We start from the raw sequence: 22,467 nt of genomic DNA, 5'->3' as shown, positions 1-22,467 counted from the left end.
GACAGAGTCTGCCAAATCTGCTAGTGTGAAAATACTCCATCGCCAGTAACATTTTTTCCTAAGTGTTTGTTGATTCCACGCTTGGATTTAATATCAAGGATTATATTTTATAACCAGAAACAAACAAACAGATTTATAACTGAAGACTGAAAGGCAAACAGCAGAAAAAAAGCAAGCCAAGTACTGAACCTAAATGTAGCATTTTTATTGACTTCTTAGAAACCAAATAACCTGGCATATTAGTGTGTGCATTCTGCAACAGACATTCAGCCCCATTGTACTACTTAGAAGAGAATAAAAAGAAACCCTACTGTTTGAAATCCAGCGGAACATCCCCACAACAGAGCACAACTGTTCCCTCATGCATGAATGGGAAGGAGATGAAAGAAAAGATGGACTTCTGAGGTACAGCAAAAAACAAAGACAACAAAAGTGCTGATCATGAGGGAATGACACAACTCATTGCTGCAAAAAGGATGAGAGAAAGGAGCTTAAACAATGGTGCAGACAGCTAAGTGACATGTAGAAGAATTGAAAAATCTACAGAAGTGTCTTTTCTTTCCACACTTGACGAGAAACAATTAAATGTTGGTACATCTGTCATAAAAAAGATAATTGAAACCTGTTACCATCATTATAGACGGTAACTTAACTACCAAAACTGTAACTGTCCAATTAAGTGTTGCCCCCTCTGTTATCTGTACCACTTGCTAAAATGAAAAAAAAAACCTTTAATGCTGGTGATGATTTACCACCAGTATAGCTGTTACAAGCCATGGAGCTGAACTGGCACGTTTTATAAGGTGGATATTTAGGCTACAGGCTACCTATGTCTATTTGTACACACACAGATGGGGGAAGGCAGGCACACATGGGTGCAGGCAGGCTCACATGCGTGAGTGCACGCATTCATGCACTTGCACTCGCACACCCACCAGCGAGGACAAATTTTGCAAACAGATGAGGTTTTTGACAAGGAATCCAAAAACCCCAGATAATTGCCAGAAGCCTCACTAGGTGTTTATGCCCCTGAAGGTCCACCAGCCTGCGAAAACAACACCATGCTAAACTAATCCACTGACTGTTGCTACTTGCTTGATAACGCGCAACACTCCACAAAACTGCAAAGCAGTTATTGACCCTGTCAGAGCACCTGATTAATGGATAAATGCTGTAATTGATTAGCAGAGCAGTGTGAATTAAAACAGAATACAGCATCAATAATGAGCCACTGACAAAAGGTAGCTGACATAAAATGTAAAATGGTAGCCTGCAGCCATAAAATGTAAAATGGTAGCCTGCAGCCATATCTCATCAAAGACATGCGTTTCTTAAAAACAGAAGAAAACACTACCCCTGAAAAAAACCCACAAGTGCGGTGTCCTGTTCTCTGCATTCTTTAGGCTTTTCTCTTGGTAATGATTAAACCACCAGCAAAATGTTATGGGAACTACTCGAGAATCCACTTCATACATCAAGCCAGGCAAGGCAGTTAAATGACTGCATTATCCTCTGGGCTTCTCTACCCTTAAAGAAATTCACTGCTCTCCATTTTATCCCAGTGAACTGTGATTTTGGAGTGGCGCCGGGTGCATCCAAGGCGGCCTTCGGTGGGGTGCACAGGCAAATCCCACAGTTCATAGGTACACAAGAGAGCCCCACAACGGTGTCACACCAAGGAGACAACTTGGAGCAACAATCATCACATTGTTACACTTGTTTTCCATTCCCTTAAGGGCCTTAGGAGGTGAAATGATCCCACTTTTGTTCCTTATTCTTTCTGATTTAATCCTCCTCTAAGGCCTTACATTATGCCTGCCACTATATGAAATAGATTATATAGATTTCATACAGCACCTGCAAACACACACGTGATGTTTCCCTGCTGTAGGAAAGCGAGTTTGTAACACAGTGTCAGAACCTTTCATGGCACCTATCTTGGTCTTCCAGCTCTTTAGGCACCGTGCATTACTCTGTGCATTAGGCAAGTTGACACACCTAATGTAATGCCATCAGACATATCAAAGCTGTCTTGGTACAAGCAGAAAAAAACATTAGCTTGAGTAGAGCACTTAATGCAATTACGTTGCTCTGACTTCCTGAGCTAGCTCACTCAGAAGTAATTTAAGCTTTTCTGCATGACACTGTATTGTACCCAGCAAACACAGCCTCTGCTCAAAATGGTTGTTGCTACTGCGAAAGTCTCTCGGAAGTCTCTATATGTCATTTCCCCCCTTAAAATAAAACCCAGAAACTGTTAAACTGAAGATCTGTGCTTTTGATATTAAAAATATGAATAATGCAAAAACTGGCATTACTCCCTTGCAATAATTCTCTCAAAATCTGCCAATCTGATGCCCATTTTACATTCCTCTGCAAAGCATAATGCATTTTTCTAGCAGTTCTACAAATTCACAGATATATATCCAGAGATATTGGCCTTTGGAAATTCACATCTTTTAAGATAATATTTTCTTTTTTTCAGCAGCTAACCATTAGACTTATTTTGGGCAGCGAATGATTTTTCTGCTTTCCCAGCTGCTTGAGGACTGCTGCCTTTACAGTGGCATCACAACTTTTGCAATTTAGGTAATTTACCAGTTCAGAAGCAGATTTCATTACATCTCACATCAGTAATCTAATGCATTACCTGTGTAGGTGTTCTCTATTTATCAACCAAGAAAATCAGGTATTTCCAAAGAAAAATCCTGGTGCCTTTGGTTTGGAAGATCTGCCTCTCTCCCTTTACTGACCTAACAAGAAGTTACCCTAACAACTTGCACTTTAAAAGCTACAGCTACATCACAACACTTCTGTCTTAGCAATGTAAGATAATTGCAATTAAGGAGGCTTTTAACCCTTCCTATGGTATTCGGGTGTCCTCTGCAGCTTCCTATGGTATTCCTGTTCCTCTGGTATTCCTGCAGTTCCTATGGTATTCCTGTTCCTCTGCAGCTCTCTGTGAGGACCAAGAGATGGAGAAACAAAGTGTGCTCTGATGGGTCCCCTCCCTACTGCAGAACATCTCCAGTCCAGCAGGAGTTCCCTCACAGGCACCTCTTTGTCCTAAAACTTGGGTGGACAAAAGGAGGGGCAGGTCACTGTGTATATGAGTTTGTTCCGGAGAAGAGGATCCTGGGTCTCCCCTATTGTCCATGTTCTCTGAGAAGTCCTGTGCTCCAGGATACCAGCTGGTTTGGGTAGAACTGAGGCACAGGTACATTTCTGCTATATAAAAAGCTATTGGCATTTCTTCCTTGCTGAGCTTCAACAGGAAGAATAATGGATCCTTGATCAAAAAAGCAAATGGCTGAACAGCTTGGGCTTTTTTGGAGTTTGAACCTGGTCAGAATGATGGTGAGACTGAGCCCAGCTCACACTGCCAGGGCAGTTGGGGTAGCACTGTAATATCAGAAATAGAGGCACCAAGGCACTTCTTTAAAAAAAAATAAACAAGGAGACCTGCTGACAGCTCAGCTATTTCCTGGAATAACTGCTTTACTACCTGACTCCAGAGAGCCTGCTGGTGCTGGATCCCCAGTGCTGGGGAACAGCTGTCTGTAGCCCTGATGCAGAAGCTTGCAACCAATAATAGGAGAGCTTATACTGTCTATAGCCATGTAGAAAACACCAGCTTTCTACAGCTTATTATCAAACCCAAACAGTTTTTACAGAAATGAAATCTTGTCTCCTTTCCTTAGCTATTTTTATATTGTATTGAAAAATATGAAACCTGTTTTCAGCCTAGAAGTATTCTAAAAAGTAACCTAAAAATACTTCCAGCAGCCCAAAAAGAGGAAAAGAGGAGCCTACTTTAAAAAAAATACTGACAAGAGACAAAGTTACATCAATTTCAATGGAAGCAGGATTAGGCCCTTTAACTTCTTTTTTTTTTTTTTTGGGGGGGGTGGTAGTGGGGAGGGGATAGAGTGTGCAGGGAAGAGGAGAGACGAAACTCTGGCAGCTGAAGGTTCAGCTTGATCCTCAGAAATTTTAAAGAAGACATTCTTCTCCACAGCTATTGTCAGGGCTGGAGACAAAAGTAGAGGCCCTTTCAGCTGCTGAACTTAGCCAAAAAGCCATTTGTAACTCCTGCAGAGCGGTGTTTTTATAGGTCAGGGCATACTCCAAAAAGATTTTCTCTCTTTTTCATTCTCTTTTTGGAAGATTTGGTTAGGACCCAGAAACTTAGCCCAGAAATAAGCAAAAAATATTTCAGCACATTACAAAACAGCTCCAAGATCTCCCAGTGCATTGCTTTAACACAGTGTTTTCTGATTTGGAATTATCTTTTACTAGTTGGTGTACACACCTGAAGCAGTCATTGCTTCTCAGACATAGCTGTCCATGAATTTTTGTTTGCTTTTGGGTCTTGAGATATAATTAATGCATAGGTCAAAGAGGAATTTTGGAATTTAATTTTTCTTCTAGTCCATTTCTTCTAAAATGAAGAATCTGGAAAACAGTTTTAGCAAAAGCATTTTACCAATTAGAAGGTGCTACATTTTTTTGCCTAATAAAATTCAATCAGATTGGCCAGATGAGAGGGGTGCGAGGATCTGCAAAGGAAATGTCAAGGTAAAAGCCTTGCTCTGTTTTTACACCCAGCTAGTGGGACAAAATTTCCTGGAATGCATGTCTGACTGCACTCTAAGGGCTGCTGAAGAATTCAGGCTTTAACTGAAATGGTGATCGCAGCACCTGGGGGACCAGATCCTTGCCTAAAAATCCTTCCTGTTCCCCAAGAAATGCAACTGGAACTATTTGCTACAAACAAGCAAACAAGACAAGAGTAAATCCTACATAATTAAACAGTACAAAAGGAAATGTTGTCAAATAGAGAGAAAAGAAGGAGATTTGAGAAGATTGATGGGACATCAGAGCCATACACTCAATAAAAGAGCAGGAAACAAACCCAAACATTTTATCAAAGGAGAATATTTTAGAAATACACATGCCCAACATTCTTGATAAAACTGCTCTGGTAAAATTCCCACTAATTTCCATGACTGAATAGGAAAAAGAGAAATGTCATTAGCTAACTCCTGGCACACATTTAAAGAGAGCCATCTTGTTTAAATATATTTTCTTCCTAAGAGTCTGCATGGCTAAATCAGTGATAATCAGAGGCTTTCAGACAAATACCTGACACCCTGCCAAACCCAAAGAAATTCTCTGATGTGTGCAGGTGTTGAACATTACACTGGTAATCAGAGTGATTGCCTGGCTTATATTCATATTTATAGTGGTGGTGAATGAACAATATTTGAGTGGGTTAGAAGGTGTTCTTGACACTTCTGCAAAATGAAAATATGGGCTTTATTTCACCCCAAGTAACATTCCAGCTTTTTGGTGTACTATTTTCAGTGCAAACCTTAACTAGGTGCCCTCCTTTTGATATATGCCCTAATTTCTTTAAAACATTTTGAATACCACCTCGAGACATTGTCTAGCAGTAATTTGCACTCACAACTGAGCACATGCAAGAATAGCTCCAGAGATAACAAGAAGTCACAGCATGCACAGCAGAAGGAGGTTTCAAAAACAATTTTGGGTTTTTGTTGTTTTTGTGGTTTTTTTACATGGGTAAATTAGGGTAGATAAATGCTGCAAAAGGTGGACTGCTTCTTCCAAAATACCCAAAACTCTCAAATCATCAGCTGAAGTCACACAGAAGTGAAGAGCTTTTGGAAAGAGGACTTTCTGTTTCTAGAAGGTTACTGTGGATGAAAACTTGTGCCAGCTGTGGATGAAAACTGCACCAAAGCAACAATCAACCATTTTGAGAAGCTGATGGTGTGTTTGCAGGAGTTATTTAAAAATATCACACAAAGTATTCTATGTAATGCTACTAAAATATATTCCAAAGTTAAAGATATACAGCATGAATACTTTCCAAAGTTAGTTAGATATATTAGTTTCCAAAGTTGGATATATAACATGAATTTACAAGACTTAGTCTAAATTGACTTGTATGGTTACCTATAATGTTTAGACCTTAAATTTTAAATGTTTCATGCAGTATATACCTTCTTATCTTACCAAAGCAGTTCTGTTTTACCAATCTACACAGTTTTTCAAAGCATATTGGCATTGCTCACACTGAACTCAGCCAATCACATAAAGATGAACAGAATGTGCACTTTATTAAATGAAATTACGTTATTGCAGATCTCAGTTAATACCAAATCTGTACCATGCAATCTTAGTAACATCACAGACCTTAGCAAACATTCCTCTGGAATCCTCATGCAAAGTGGTCACCTGCAGCACACATCTAGCTAATGGGACAATACTAGCCAGTAAAAGTTATTTCTTCTTAACGTTCAGCTCCCCCTCCAATTTAAGATAAGTAAGCTGGTTCAAGAAAACAGTTTTCTCCATTACATGCATACCACAAAGAAGTAACACTCCTGTTTCCAAAAAGACTAAAGTTTGGGCATCATCCCGAGTAATGATCAGTATTTTTATGGATTTTGTATTATACAAAGGAGATTAAATTCTGCCCAGTGGATTTTATAGCAAACTTCTGTGCTGTAATTCCACCCTGGCAAATCTCTTTAGTATGTAGTTAGTAGTGGCATGAGACACTAAGAGTTTGTCCAGGCTTACTGCTCGTTTGTTTGTTTGTTTAACACTGTGGAATTTTGTATAAAATCTATTCGCAAATTAAGTAGGAACCTTGATGACTTTGTTCTATCACTCTCTCCCCTCCCTCCAGTCCTCAAAAAGGGCTTCTGGATGAAGAGTCTTTCTCACTGGTTCACTGATGTCAAACTCAGTTCACTTTTAGGTACTTGCCTCCAAATCAATGCCAAAATAGGAAGTTCAAGAAGCCTTTATAATAAATTCTCAGTTATTCCGTTCTGCATTTGCGGAGTTTAATTGACTTTAATTGACTGAGTAATATGAATGGCAACAGTTCAGGCCTCATGCAAACTCATCTGTAGCCACAGAGTTCAGACTGGACAGGTACTCTCAGTGGGTGTAAATAGTCTTTAATTTTTTTACCCCATTATATTGGCTTTGTGGCATAATAAAGTGGGTTGCTGTTAGTTGATTCTAGAATGAAAGGTTTTTTTTATCTTCCACCTTCAGGTCAGTGTGCTCACATTTTTGATAACTTGTAGTGATCTACGTACTTTTCATGTGTAGTATGGAAGAGCTAAGTGACTCCCACATGACCAACATAAACTTCTTTTATGTTTCTGTAGAGAAAATGAATCACAGGGGACTCCAGATAAAGTTTTGCTTTTTAAAGTCTTCTGCTTTTTCGGATAAGACATTAAAATATCAACATGAAAATACAAAGATCTTAGCAAAAACCACAGGGATTGCAGATCGATTCTCCTGAAAAGATGTTACATCAGGGTTCCTTCGCCCCTCTAAAAATGTCATACAGCAACTTGTGGTGCAGCATTTTTTCTAATGTTCCTACCCTGCTTCTACCCTGAGTGTGCCAGGTTACTATCATACACCACGTTATTTCGATTTGTACCAGACAACTCTTAATTACTTCCACATAATTTTAGGCACATGTGCTCCAAACCCTGCTGCTTGCTTCTGATGTTCCCACAGCACCTGCACACGCTCCCCAGCTCCAGAGCCTGCGGAGCAGGGAGCCGTGCTGGTGGGGAGCAGACACGACCTGCCATCTCAAGGGCCACCTTTCCTCCCCTTTCCACTGGCCGGGTGACAGCCCGGGGCCGCGGGCCGAGCCCCAGAGCTGCGGCTGGCATCTTCCCCAGCCGGCTCTGCGGAGGGGAGCCGAGGCCAGGCAGGCCCGGCACCCCGGCACGCTTATTTTCTTCCGCCCGCGTGCGCGGATGCCAACTCCAGCGTCCATAAAACTGGGTTACATCAAACAGACCAACCGCCGTCATCTCCCCATCATTACCCCCGACACAAGTCCTGACAAAAGGCGCTGCCAAGGCCTCCGCTGACAGCCCGAACAATAGCGGCCACAAAGGCCTTTTCTGCCTGCGCAGATGACATAAATCTGATGCTATAACGCCGGCGCGACTTCAGCTTGCTCCTTATTTATTTATTTAATAAGCCACTGTCATCCATCTCAGGAAGGTGGCTTCCAAACTCCAAATTAATCAAGCCACTGAATGCGAATTTCCATATTGCTCTGCCAAAGGTCTTCTCCACATCAATTGCCGGGAGAAGGCCCCCGTTGTGCTTTGGTGTATTGTGTGCGGAGCTACTGCTGCTGCTAAAAGCCACTCTGTTTTTAATAAACATGCATTGTTCTTTTTGTAGTAAATCCAGGAAATAATACCCAACTGGGAGTTTGGGTGCAGGCTTTTTTTGTAGCGTGGGCAAAGCGATGGATGCATTTTCATGTCTGTTAGCGCTGTGATGGCTCCATTTGTTATTGCTCAGAAGGTATTTAATTTTTCAAAAATATAAATTAAGCCAATATTGAAGCAATGGTTTCTTGTTTATCTTGGGAAACCCCAAGCTGAGCCCACTGATCCTGCGTTTCTGTGTCGGTCACTTCATCAAACAAGAGGTTTGCTTCAGGTGCCCCGTGCCCAGCCATTTATCCAATTGCCGGAGCGGGGTTTTCCAGAGCACTATGGAAGAATTATATTGACGCTTCTGGATTCAACAAAATCAAAACCTCACTGGTTTAACGGAGCCAGGATTTTATTAGTTTGCCTTTTAAGATTCTTTAGTCAACTAAGTATCAGGTATTGAGCCTACACAAGTTATGTTTCCTTTACGCAGTCTGTTGATAAAGAGGCAGCTTCCCATGGAATGGTTTACAATTGCTGTCTCAGGGATGGGCTGAACTACCTTCCTGAGGAAAATCATGATTTCTCTCTTTAATAAATACCTACCACCCAGTGTTGTACAAGCTCGACCAACTCTCCTGCTGGCAGGGAGGACAAGCAGAAGGGTGGTGGTCCCAAGATGGCAGGAGCAAAACAAGAAGGGTGGCTCTCACATGAGGTGGTGACCAGAGGGACTTGTTGTGCATGTGGCTGCACATTGGCCCCATGGACAGGTGTGTATCACAGTCCAGACCCTTTAAAAATGCTCCTCAGTGGCACAACAGGAAAGGAAAACAAGAGACAAGTCAACATCAAGAGCAGAAGGGACATTGATAGGTCTCTTTCATCTGCTCTATTTGAGCACATATATGATGCTTTCCAAGGCTTACAGATGTAGAAACAGAACTTATCTGCCCCACAAGAGGTTATTTCAATTCATAAAGATGGGAGGAAGTCTTCTGTCAGATGTTTTTTAATTAAAAATATTTAATAGGGAGTTTTCACTAGAAACTGAAGATGAGGCCTCACCTGTTTTTCATGACAGATAATATTTTGGAAACAAAACATGCAAAAGGCTATAAATAGTGCAATTAAATATTCCTTCTTCACTCAGCTCATCAGCTTCCAAATTTGCAGAAAATTTTAGTAGTGTTTTTGAGAACAAAACCAAAAATATCTCTGAATAGTTGCACTGCAAGACAACAAAACAGAATACAGATGGCACTCATAATATGAATACAGTTTGATGAACAATAATAGGCACAATAAAATCTACCAGTGAACCAAGAGATGAGATAATTATAGGTATGTTCTTAGTATTCTAAACATTCCTTTTCCATGAAATAGCAAAAGTAATTTGCCAACTGGATATTGTTACTTGACTAAACTATTTTCACTCCAGAAATAGTAGTCTCAAACACTGAGAAAGGAAATAGGAGTCACAAACACTAATAGATAGCATGTTTCCTACTTCTACAACCTAAGAGAAACCCAATAGAAAATACCAGGTTAAGTTCCACAGCCTATCTCAAATGAAAAGTAATGCTCTTCTAATGAGGATTAATTATTTTCCTTTGAAGGACAGACAGTGAAAAAGCTACCCAGAAGCTGCTGCCCAGAGCAAGAGCTGGGATTCTCATGCTGGGCTCAGGCTCCAGAGGCTCAAATACATGACAAACCACAGGAGGGACTTTGACAATCAACTAATAGCACACCTTTGTTATCCCTGCAAACAGGCTGCTTGGCTTCCAATAACAGAAAATGGATGGGGGCAGAAACTACAAAGAAGCCTGAATTTGCAAAAGAGAACAGGTCTGGGGAGGAACCACCTACATCCCAAGCTGTGCTTTCAGACTAGTTTTGCTTTTTATTCCATGAGTCTTCTGCGAGAAGAAGTAGCCCTTCTGTGACAGCAGTGGGAATTAGAATTGCCCAGCAACTTGTGAGACCAGACAATAAAAAGTTTTAGAGCAAAACTGAATGGTGGGTCTGGAAGAAGCTTGACCATCTGCAGGCAATTCCATGCAGAAGAACGCATCTGAGGTGGTAAATCAGACTTGGAACAAGTTATAAGTGAAACCTTCAAAATAAGGAGAATATCTCCAGCTTGAAATTGCAAACACACTGAGTCGTACTTTTTAATATTGTCCAATGGTCTCAAGACAGACAAACCAAAGTGTTAGCAATAAGCAAAAGCAAAAAAACTTCCAAACCAAAGTACATCTTCATAATCTCCTACATGAGAAAGATGATTTCCCCCCCATTTCAGTGTCTAGGTATCTTTCAGAGTAACTATTTAACATATAAATTTGACACCGTATTAAAGACAACCATAAAAATATGCGCCAAAAAAAAATAATATAATTTGCTCTGTTCCTAAGTAATGTACAACAGTGTAAGAAAAAAAGAATTGTTAATTAATAGTGCTCACCGTGTTACAGCCTAACTGATGAGGGGAAATGCATTCAGACTCCCAAAATGCCGGTCTCCAAGACCATCAGGGTTAGTTTCTGAGTGGCACGTTTTTAAAACATTTAATCAGTGATCTGAATATGTGTCAACACTTTCTGGTAGTGTGCTATAAAATGTGAACCTTGTCAACAGAAACATAAAAAGGCGACACACTTGGGACACAGAGCTTTTATGCTGACACACTGTAATAATATAATTTTTAAATTTATCATCTGTTTAGCCACAAGCAACAATTAATCTTTTAACTAATCACACAATGTTTCAAATAACACCTTCAAAAAAAACCAAAAAACCCACCCAAAACCCGAACATGTTTCATTTTTACTTTCCTTGCCTTCACAATTATGTCGCTTTAAACCTTATGAAGCAACACACAATAAATTTTGCAATGAGGATAAAAATGTTAGCAAATAATATGTTTCCCCCTCCTCAGTTAATAAAATTACTTAACACTGAGCCTGCGAGCAAAAAGAAAACCCCAGGAGTAACGCAAGCCTCAGCGGGTTCAGTTCTGTCGTGTTTCTGTCGCATTAAGTGACATTTTATTCCCAAGTCACTTAACCTTTGACTTTTATAACTAAACATACAGACCCTGAATTGTTAGCGTAGAGGGGACCAGCGAGCGACACTGCTGCCGGGCACCGAAACCAAGTGCCCCACAGCAGTGGGCCACTACGGGATGGAAGTAATTTGGCTCACAAGAACCCAAGTTTCACTCCTTGTCACCTGGAAAAGGAGGCAGAAAGGGAAATGGGAGAAGGGGAGATGTTTCTGCTAGTGGCTTCTGTGTAGCACCAGATGCATCCCTCCAGGGACCTCAGATACTGGACCTGAGGAGGACTGTTTTCACAGTGTTCCCACCAGTGGTGCATGTGCCAGGCAAAGAAGGGGTTAATAATCAGGCAGAAGTAGGAAAAAGCACTTTATAATTAAAATGTAAATCTTGAACCCAGCTGGAGCTGCATGAGGAATAATGTCAAAGCATACAGATAACTTTGGGGGGTTTTGTGTAATAAAAGCACATATCATCATACATGTATGTTCATGTAAGCACTTTCACATTAATAACCAGCAAAAATTAAGGCATTTCTTGCTTCATCTCCAAGACTCTGACTGCCTCCTTCTGGGTGCAGAGGAGCAGGGAAACACCAGCCATGTTCACTGAACATGACTCCACGGCTGGACAAATGCAGTCCCATCTGAGAGGTTAATTTTTCTTAGAAAACTATCAGGATGGCAAGTCTATTAAATTGTATGTCTAACAACTAAGAAAGCTTCTGATTAAATATGCAATCACATTAACAACTTTCTTCTTCCTTGCCCAGTGGCCGAGGGCTTTGTCCTCTGCTCTTGTCCATGTGAGAGACTTTGCTGGTGTGACATGCGTGATCGTGACAAGGCAAGGGAAGGAACCTGACCGCCAAATTCAGTAAGGTACTGAGTCAGTCATGTCAGGATTTTGTTTCCAGTCACAGTCGTTGTAAACTTACTGTTTTTCATTAATGATTTTCATCAACAGGGCGGAACAAAATAAAAGTCTTCTGGGCTAAATATGGATCAGTTCCCACCACACTTTAATTCTAAAGGATAGTGGTATTTGCTTCTCCTGAGAGTGCAATTGCAGGAATCCATCAGCTGTAGAACAGTGGACTCCAGACAGTCTGTGACAATCATCCCAAACACAAGTTAAGAAAATTATATATTAATTACTTATGATTCATGTCTCTTTAGAGAATGGATCATCTTCCCAAATAATGAAATTTTGGTCTAACATAAGGGGGCTTGTGTGGGAATCCATAAAATCAGAGGGGTTTGGGAGAGCTGCAAAAGACAGGCCTCAGAGACAGCAGAGCATGTGACCCATGAGACAGGTCAGCAGAAAAATTATGTAAGAAGTAGAAAAGTAAGGACAACTAGAACAATGGTCTGTGTATTAATGCTTGTCTAGAATAACTCCCTAAGCTGCAGAAAAGTATATCTAGAGACATATTAGGAAGTTCTAAGCTTAATAATGGAGCTCTGTGCATTGTATCTTAAGGCTTACAAGCATGTACTGCATTTGAAATAAGCGTTATTTTAACCAAAGGTACGTGTGCTTGTAGTGATTGGATAGAACCACTGTCAATATGCTGTTGCTTTGTGTGATTGGTCAAAAAACTTACAAAGTAAGTTGTAACATTAAGTTCTTTGTCTGCTGCCTGGGATGCGAGGTGTTGGCATCTTCCCATTGTCATACCCATGTAATGAGACTGATGCTGCAAAATAAAACAGCTGAAGGCACATTCCTAGCAGTCCCGTCCTGTTCGTGATTTGTACACAGCCCCCCGGCCGGCGATAGGCTTGCTCTGCGATTACAGATCCTTTACACTCCAGGAAAAATCATATTGAAGTTGTATCTTGAATTATCTTGAATTAGTGTGGAAGTTTAGAAACCAGCAAAATGATCCTCAGCATATCCATTTTTAGAAAAGGTAATTATGGTCATACAAAGAAACTAATTTTTAGAATCTATTTAATGAGGGGATGTTTTTCATGGCATGGAACAGGGACACACACTTCCTGCAATGCACCCCTCATGATGTAGGATCTACATTTCAAAAGGCAAATGTACAGGTAAGGGTATCAGAAAATGGAAATGGAACAGAAAACATAGCAAATATAAATGTGATGAATGACATGTTAGTAGAATTGTTGTGAGATGGATGGATAAATAATGACATTTTGCCCCCTCATTTCATGGCTGAAGCATCAAAATACTACTGCCATCTGTTGTGCTTGCAGATACCCTCAACTCTCACTGCTAGAAAAGATAGTGTTCAACTGCAGCTGTGAAGACTGTGCAAGGGAAGTTGACCACTTCCAAAAAATAACTTCAAGAGAGTTGGCCCGGACCATAGGAAGTCATTTGTTCCCCATTCCATATGACATTTTCCAGTTACTTTACAAATTGCAGAAGCACGATAAGACTTCTGCAGAGCGGTGACTAATATAAAAACAAATATAATGCTACTATGACAAGGAAGGTGTTCACAAACTGCAGGAAGCAGTTTAAAATAAATTGATGTAGGTTTTGAATTGTCCACAAGTTGGGTTTAGCTTGCTTCCATTTACCTTTTACTGCATTAACATTTCTTTTGTGGTGGCTGCTGCTGGGAACCTATTGTAAGTTTGGGCAATTAGGATTTTTGTTCCATCTGTCCCTCCCCTCAGTCAATACTGTAGCATCAAAAGAGGCCAATTCAGTGTAGGCTGGCTCTGCTCTAAAGCCAGCTAAAAGAGATGTTAGAATTCACTACTGCTCTGGGTGGAAAGGATGCGGGAGGAGGGGGGGATAGAAAGCTATAATCATAAAAATGCTGTTTCAGGCTTGTTGAGTTCTTAAAATAATCTGACTTAAACCTCCTACACAATGCACACAAGTCAGAGCATGGTAATATACTTCAATGTAGGTTGCCTCTCTCTCCCTAAATCCAAACTAAAATAGATGTTAGAAATCATTACTGCACTATGTCAAATACAGACTAGGACTGTAATCAGAGGGCTGCGGCTTCAGGTTTCAACAGTTCTTAAAATAATCAGCCTTAAACCTTCTGCAGGAATCAAAGCCTGGTCATTTATATTTCTGTAAGGCTGAGGATTCCATCACCTCAGGCTTCTCCCTGATAAAAAAGCAGCTTGTCTTTTTTTTTTTTTTTTCCCCACTGAAATAACTTGTGCATGGCAGATATGGGCAGGTAGAAAGACAGTGGAAACTAGGTACTTCATTTTTGTCAGAAGGTTAACTCCATGTGGAGTCAGGGTATGACCTCAGAACAAAACCCAAGTGCCTCTTCTTCACTGTGTTTTTACCTGAGCTCAGCAGATGTATATTAGCTACCTGAACTCAAAACTGCTTTTCCCAGTGAAGACAATCCTTATATCCCACTACGGAGCACTCTGTTAAAGCAGGCAGCTTTGCTGCTTACTCAAACCACAAATTCCTACTCTCTGATTTTCAGGTCAGCAGTCCATGGGTTAGCTGTTCAAATACAAACCAAAACAAAATAAGGTGAATGCATCTGATTAAGAGTTTGCTCTTCCTCCACTTGCCCAAGAGCTCCTTCTGTGTGACCAATTAGTTCTTCCTTTCTCTAATCCCACCCTGCTTCTGCCTCTTTATTTAATACAGGTTTTCTGTGGGTGCAGATTAACCACAGCCTTATTTTCAAGTATAAGTACTTCTAACAGGGAACAAGTTATCTGTGATTCAGGCTATAGACATGAAAATAAGGTAATCTTCCTATTCTTTTGCAAATGGCCAGGAAAGAATATGTTTAACATTGTGTAATAACATCCAGACCAGGAGGGGGGTAGGTGGGAAGGATGGGAATAAGCAGGGATGATCTTGCCACACTGATGCAGTCATTAAAACTGAATTCAGCCCATGAAGAGAAAATGGGCACAAATAACCACACTCATAGAGGTATTTGCCTGTTCTCATTTTTGTCAACAGACAGGATGCTCACTGTGCCCTTGGGATTTCTAGGCATTAAAAACCATGGTATGCTGTTTTTTGTTCATCCTTCATTTTTAAGAATCATAGACCTACATGATGATTTTTAAACGAGGTAAATCTCAGGACTCGTTGATTGCAGAGAAAAGTTTGGAAATGTGGTAACCCCACATTTCAAAGCCAGAATACTCTCAGCATTATTATTACATGTGCTGAAATCTTGTGAGTTTTAGTGTTTCAGGTGCAAATTAATTGAAACCTCATTCACAGAGGAAATCAGAGACTCGAGTGCTCCAGCAGACACAACACCAAAGCAAGGCAACTGGGTGGGGTTACAGCATCAGGTAGGATTAATGCTCAGTGCCACACACAGCTAACACAGACCTGCTTCTCAGCCATGCTCAGTTTGTCATGGGGCAGGTCTGGCCCACCTGTTGTAATAGCTTCACAATCAAACACCAATCCTGAAGACAAGAGGCTATGGGCTGGAGAAAGAGCAGCCTTCCAAGAGGTAGAAATGTCCAAGGAGCCCCACTGGCTCCTGCAGTAAGAAGGGACTTGGAAAAAATTCACATTGCACCTCCTTTGCCCTTAGCAAAGCCAGTGACTTGGGACTAATCTGCCTGCTCTCTTTTTATGGAACTGAAATCAGTGGCTCCCAGGAAGTCATTGAAATTGGTGAAATGACCACAGTAGTAGTGGGAGAGGCTCCAGAGGAAATATTTGCAACATTCAGGTTTGCCGACACCTAAAAGAGCTGCAGTTTTCCCGTCAGCTTCCTGGGCTTTTTCAACAAAAGGCCAATGCAGCTGGATGGAGGTGGTAAAAAGTCTTGCAATGGCTACAGGCTCATGAGGAAAAGAGCTTGTGGTTTACCACACCCAGAGCAGGAAACCAGGAGCCTCAAACACAGGATTAGGTGTAAAACACAAGAAACCAAAACTTCAGCTGTGGAGCAAGTATCAGAAGAGACCTGTCTCATGACAAGTGTGGTCACTGGATGAAGGGAAAAGATGGTCCTGAGCCAGTTTGCACTGGTATCATGTCCTGGATCAAACCATGGGCTGTCTGCTTGACAGGAAAAACAAGCAAGCTTCTAAAGAGTTAATCCTAAACAAAAGGCTTCAAGTGCTAGGGAAAAGTGGCCACTGGTTACCTAAGTGATTTAAAGTACTTCAGGATATCTATGCCACATTAATCTTGCATGTATATCTGTCACATTCTTTCAAAATAATTCCCCACAAAAAGATGTTGGGCTTGTCTCAGTAAGATGAAATGTTTTAAGCTTTTCAAAACCTGAAGTTTTTCTGTATGAGAGAAACATGAAAAAGGATTGTGCAGAGTTAAGTAGAATCCACCCACATAAACCAAACAGGTCTGCACCAAACGAATCATGCTATAAACCTTGGAATTTTACAAGCAAGTTTTATATTAATTCTTTAGAAGCCCTTTGTGCTTATGGTTTCAGACAGAATATAAAAGTACCATATAAATATCAGCACAATATAGTAGGCAGCTGTTAGGTACTTTAACCATTCCCAATCAATTATAATAAACAGAGCAAGCACACTGAATCACATCAGAGCACCATGCAGTAACCCTCCACCTCTGACTTCTCCTTCCTGCCATGTAAAATTAACCTTGCAATAAATTACTTGTTAAATGACAGAATCTGGAATGTTCTGGAAGTTTTTTGGTAGGCTGGGTTGGATAGAAAGACTAAAACCACTTTTTGAATAACAAACAACATTAATGGCAGTAAGAGTGTCTCTTTTTCTCTTTTTTTTTTTTTTTTTTTAACCAGCTGCAAAAGAGAAGCAGAATAACCCCAACTATTCCATTCAAAGCAGAAGGGAACCCAAAATGTTGGCCCTACAGAAGCACTGGGAAGCAGTGCAAGCATGCCTAGCAGATGAGATTTTCTTAGTTGGCTTAAAATAGACAGAATATGCAGCAATCAAGAGACTTGGGAGACACAATGGGGTGGCAGCAAAGCCTTCCCTTATGGCAGGGAAGGAGGCACAGCCTCTTGGAGTAGGCAACAAGTAAAGAAGGAAAAGTGGGAAGATAACCACAAAGCTTGTCAAAAGAAAAGTCACTTCTGGAACTGATGAACAGTCAAACAGCTCCTTGGGTGCAGACATCAGCTGTCTGTCTCCTTTGCTTTTTGTTTACACACCTTTAACCCCATTCACTTGGATGTGTTGCTTGCTTCGGGTGGACATGCAGCTGAGCATGTGGGAAACTCGCACTCAGGAAGAACAAGAACCTCTTTTGTGTGTTTGCTAAACTGCTTCTATCCAAATACACAGTGCTGTTCCAACACCCACAAAATCATCTAAATTATGCAAGGCCACAGGCAATTCTCACCATGACTGCTGTCGCTTGCGTGCAGGATCTGGCTGTAGATATGGATGCTGATTAGTGGGGTCTGTGTCTGGACCACTCCCGGGTCAGGCACATTGTGCATCCCAGGCCTTGCTGAAATTGTACTTTTATTTACAGTATGCTGTCATACGTGAGGTAGGAAGGACAAAGTCTGCTGTGTTTATTTACTATTTCTGCCCCCACACACACACACTTACAGCTGGTACATTTTTGGCACTTCAGTAGTCACATGTCTCCTAAAATTATATTCATTTGAATTTAAATACTGCCAGCCAGAGCTATTCTTAATAACTGACATTGTTTTCTATGCAATAGCTAACAGTTTTAAAACTCTCCTAAAATGACAATTTCACGAGCTTTGCTTTCATGCTTCTAAACTCTGAATTAAAAAAAAAAAATCTTGGAGCTCAAACAACTATGAGCCTGACAAGCAACTTATGGATTTATTACAACAATGTCAGATTAAACTACCCCAAACTGGCAACAAAGACTATGTTTTTAATTGCACTTCATATTAATACTGCAATTTAATATTATCTGTATCATCAAACAAGTGTATTCAAAGTCTTGGAAATATTTTTACTTTCTGCAGTAAGACTTTCAGACATAGAAGTGGTAACTGAATGCAGATATCATCCTATGCACTAGACTATCTTAGTCTTGGAAATAAGAAAAAAAAAATGGAGAAAATATTTTCCTGCAGCTTTCCTCTCAGGCTGGCTTTTCTTTAGCACTAGATTTTGGTTCCTAGCAAGAGGATGCTCCAGCAGAAGAGGAAACAGTAATGCACTGATATTTAAAGATCTAGAAACTTGACCTTTCAATGATCCAATTCAGCCTAGGAGAAGGTGAGGAAAATGCGTTTAGAAACCAAGGACAATACACAACACAAGGGATGGTAACAGAGGCAATGATGATCAGAGCCCTTTTGGGCCCAGGCAATACAGTGACTGCTGAGCCCTGTATTTCCATTTCAATGTGACAGAGTCAGAACATGGTACTGTTTCATAAAACACAAAATATGAGACAGAATCAAAAACTGTACAGAACAGAATAATCCTCCTGGAGCACCTTCCCTAGCTTGTCGGCAAGTCTGTCCCCTCCCACAGCAATAAAACACAGTCAGCAAGGCTCCAAACCTTTGTAATAAAGAATTATTTCTGCCATGGTGAATCATGATATAAGCTTGGGACAAGCAGGCCATCCCAACAGATTTTACTGCTAACCACTTCCCACCGGCTTGTGTTCAATTCTTGAATTCAAGTCAGGATGTATGTGTGTTAAAGAACATGTGATATGGCTCTCCCTTTATATCTATTTACCCATTCTCTGAAATTTTGATATTTGCTTGAGTCACATCACTCTCAGGGACAGGGTTTACTGAAGGTAGGAAATTAATAGCAGTGGATTGATGGACAACTTGACCCTTTCCCCTGTGGCATCGTCCCAGAAGCTAGCAATATGGATGTCCCATCCCCACAGGCATTTTTCTCACAACACAGCAAATACAATCAACATAAAACCTCATTTCATAAGGTAGCTGTAAAAGGAGAGCTACAATGGAAAGCCTTAAACAACCTGTGGTACTATTTCATTAGCATCTGAACCATAATATAAAGCAACAATATATTTCCAAATGACAGTGTTTTAATAAAGTTATAAAGTTAAATAGAGAAATAAAAATTTGAGCTTTAATGAAACTCCCAAAAGGCAATGAAACACTCAAAACAGTGTCAAATAATTCTAGAAGCAAGTAAATCCTCATCCAGCAGAGTTTACAGTTGAATTCTGGCAATATATATGTTTTACAACACATCAACATCTATAGCTCTGGTGCTTCCCATTTTTTCTGCCATTTTGCAGCAGAAGAATACCTACAACCCAAAATACTGTCTCAACACACACAGCCAGCCTGTCATATAAATTTTGAAGACAACAGGACACAGATTCCACGGAGAATTTTAAACAGAGAGAAGCAGAATCAGTGGTTTCTAGTTTCCAGTTGCAAATAAAACTTTCTTGGAAAATTTACTTTCAAGTGGCTTTAAATGAAAATCTATATAATTAAGGGAAAGACCATTGCTTCAAACAGATTGACTGTCTTCAACAAATTTCTCTCTTTCTAGCTACTCAGATATGCTATATTTCCTAATTATCACCTTTTAAGGGCCATCTGGGCCCCATTCCTCACCATCAGGGGGCAATTCCATTTGCATTGTTCATAGGCTTAGTCATGATCAAGTAGTCTGGTGGTAAAGTTCATTAGAAATTAGAAGAAAAGCATTAAACCTCACACAGTAAACTAAGTAGCTGATACCTACAGACCCACAGGAGAGATAAGCATTTAATGCATATTCTCACACAACTTAACAAGTCTTCAATGAGTATTTTTTTTCCAAATTGCTTAAAGAATCATTTAGAGTGATCCCTAACCAGGTATGTAATGAAAATTCAATTCGTCTCTGCATACTTCAAAATACTTCTCAATTAAAGAGAAATGAATGATAAAATAATAGTCTATTAAATAAAATCATAATCTGCTTACATCTGTAAGCCTGAAAAGTCCACCAAGCTAATGTAATGATACTGCTATTTCTTCTGTTTTCCAGATGCTTGCTATATATTGCAAATCAAAGGCAAGATTTTTCTAATAACTGAATTTAACATGAAAATACAGATGCAGTCTCATACACTGTGTTATTATAAAATTACAGAAACATCAGTTTTCATTAACCATGTGAGAAGAGTTACTTTGTATTGCCACGTAGCAAGAAATATCAATATACATTTCCCAACAGGTCAGTATAAACATGCATGGGTTAGCAGAGGAGGAAAACGGAGCAAGTCCTTGGCCTTGTGCCTGGTTCCTATAGTATAAGTTAGTATTTCATCATTATGGCCTCTTCAGAAGGTATGAAAATGATATTTTAAAAACCCTCAAGAAAGCTCAGAGAATCTATTTCACATAAATGATGGACCCATGGAAGTCAACACTATGACTGTCAAATGCAGAGTCCTGTTTCGAAAAAGAAGTGCTACAAAACTCCTCTTTTGACACAGAATTTTTGTGTCTGCAGTTTGTGCTTTGGATCATTTTATATCCTGTAGCCTGTAGCTTCTGGGAGCTCTAGGCCCATATTAGAGATTAATTACCACCACCTCTCTATGAAAAACCACTAGGGGAGATCCTGGTAAACTGCACTGGGACCCACGCAATAAAAACTTGGGAATTAAGGACATATGGGCACTACCTGCTATCTTTCCATGTTATTTAATTCTGGAAGTTTTTTAGTCAGCTTGAGAAAAGCTGAAATGATGGTGTTAATGACAAAACACCTGATGCTATAAAATGTGATATGCTATAACTTGAGCACTGTAAATACACTTGCCCAGCAGCATTAAAAAATGCAGTATTACTGAGGTAATGTGATGCAGCATGCACATTTCACAATTTTGGGGTGATAATGCAAATATCAGCATATTATTGGCTATATCAAGAAGCTGTAGTCATATTAATGGCTAGATTTATCTTTTGAGTATTATAGGCTGTTGTCATGTCAGTCAGAGATGAATTCAGGCCCCAAGATTCTGGAGTAGTTGATTTTGATTTTTCAGTGTTTCCTGTGAAACCAATAAGCTAGCTATAAATTTATTTCCTCAACAACCTTTTGTGACAATACACCTCATCAGGTATTCCAATCCTGTCTTGAATCTTGGAGGACTCCTCTCAGAATCAACATCTGTGAGCTAATACAGCACCAAGGAGCACATCCCAGCCAGCAGCACTGGTAGACAGCTCTGCTTCTTGATCAGGAGGGCATGGCAGGCCCAGGTAGGGATGTCATTAGAAGGCTGTCCAGATGGCTACTGAACCTTGCTGTGAAATGCAAGATCTGGAAGCTTTAAATCCTCCTTTCTGATTTTAGGAAAGATGTATAGAACAGCTGACTTCTTGCCTCACACTGCTGTAAATTAACTTCATCAGCATTTAACAACTTGATTGTGTTGTGACCTTTTAGAGGGTGTTTTGATTTTGGACATATGAAAGCAAAAAAGATGTGCTGGTTCCAGGTACTTCAGGCTGGACAAAGGTCAGCATGGACAAAGCCCACGTTTGAGCAGATGAATGGAGCTCTGATTGCCAGCTCTTCTTGACACTTTTTCTTCTTGCAAAGTAGCAGACAAAGAAAATATAACCTTGGCAGAAAATTTTGGAATTGTCTTTTGCTTACAGATTGTGATACTCTCATTTTCTCAAGCATTGTTAATGCTATAGTGTATTATCAATTATTTCTAAATTGTCCTTGGTGTAGGACAACCCTGTGGATTTCTGAATGTAGCTCCAGAGGGAAAAAACCAGCACTGCATGGAGCAATTTGCTTTTACAATATGGAATCAAACTATGCACTTGCAAAACAAGAAGAGCTAAAAGGTTATTAATGAGAATAAACAATACCTCTGATTTCATGGGTTGCCTTTCCTAGAAAGAAATGTAGGACAGATTATCATGGTTAACACAAAAGAATACATACAGCTTTTATACAGCATGAAACTTATTGCATCAGGGTTTGGAGCATAATCAGAAGCTCATACAAAATACCACATATGGAGATCTTTGACAAACAATACTAAAAATCTTACTGCATGAACTGAAAGTAAAGCCACACTACTGGAAACTGGTGACAATGATTAAAATTTGGTGACAGACTTCCTTGAGATCTACACAACAGAAATCATCAGGGCACTACTGGAATACCAGAATTTCCAGTTAAATACTGGAATTTCCAGTTCAAAGTCTTGAAAATGTCTGTAATTTCCATAGAAAGCCTTGTC

General features: G+C 40.1%; 1 protein-coding gene across 1 annotated transcript in view; it reads right to left on the bottom strand.

The window, feature by feature from the left end:
• Window positions 1–22,467, bottom strand: part of CLYBL (citramalyl-CoA lyase) — a 166,639-nt gene that overhangs the window by 98,305 nt on the left and 45,867 nt on the right. The gene's annotated exons all lie outside the window — the stretch shown is intronic.

This window comes from Motacilla alba, chromosome 1, assembly GCF_015832195.1.
Source record: "Motacilla alba alba isolate MOTALB_02 chromosome 1, Motacilla_alba_V1.0_pri, whole genome shotgun sequence".
NCBI classification, from domain to species: Eukaryota; Metazoa; Chordata; class Aves; order Passeriformes; family Motacillidae; genus Motacilla; species Motacilla alba.
Note: the sequence above shows the minus strand (reverse complement) of the source record. Positions and strands in the feature narration are given on the sequence as shown.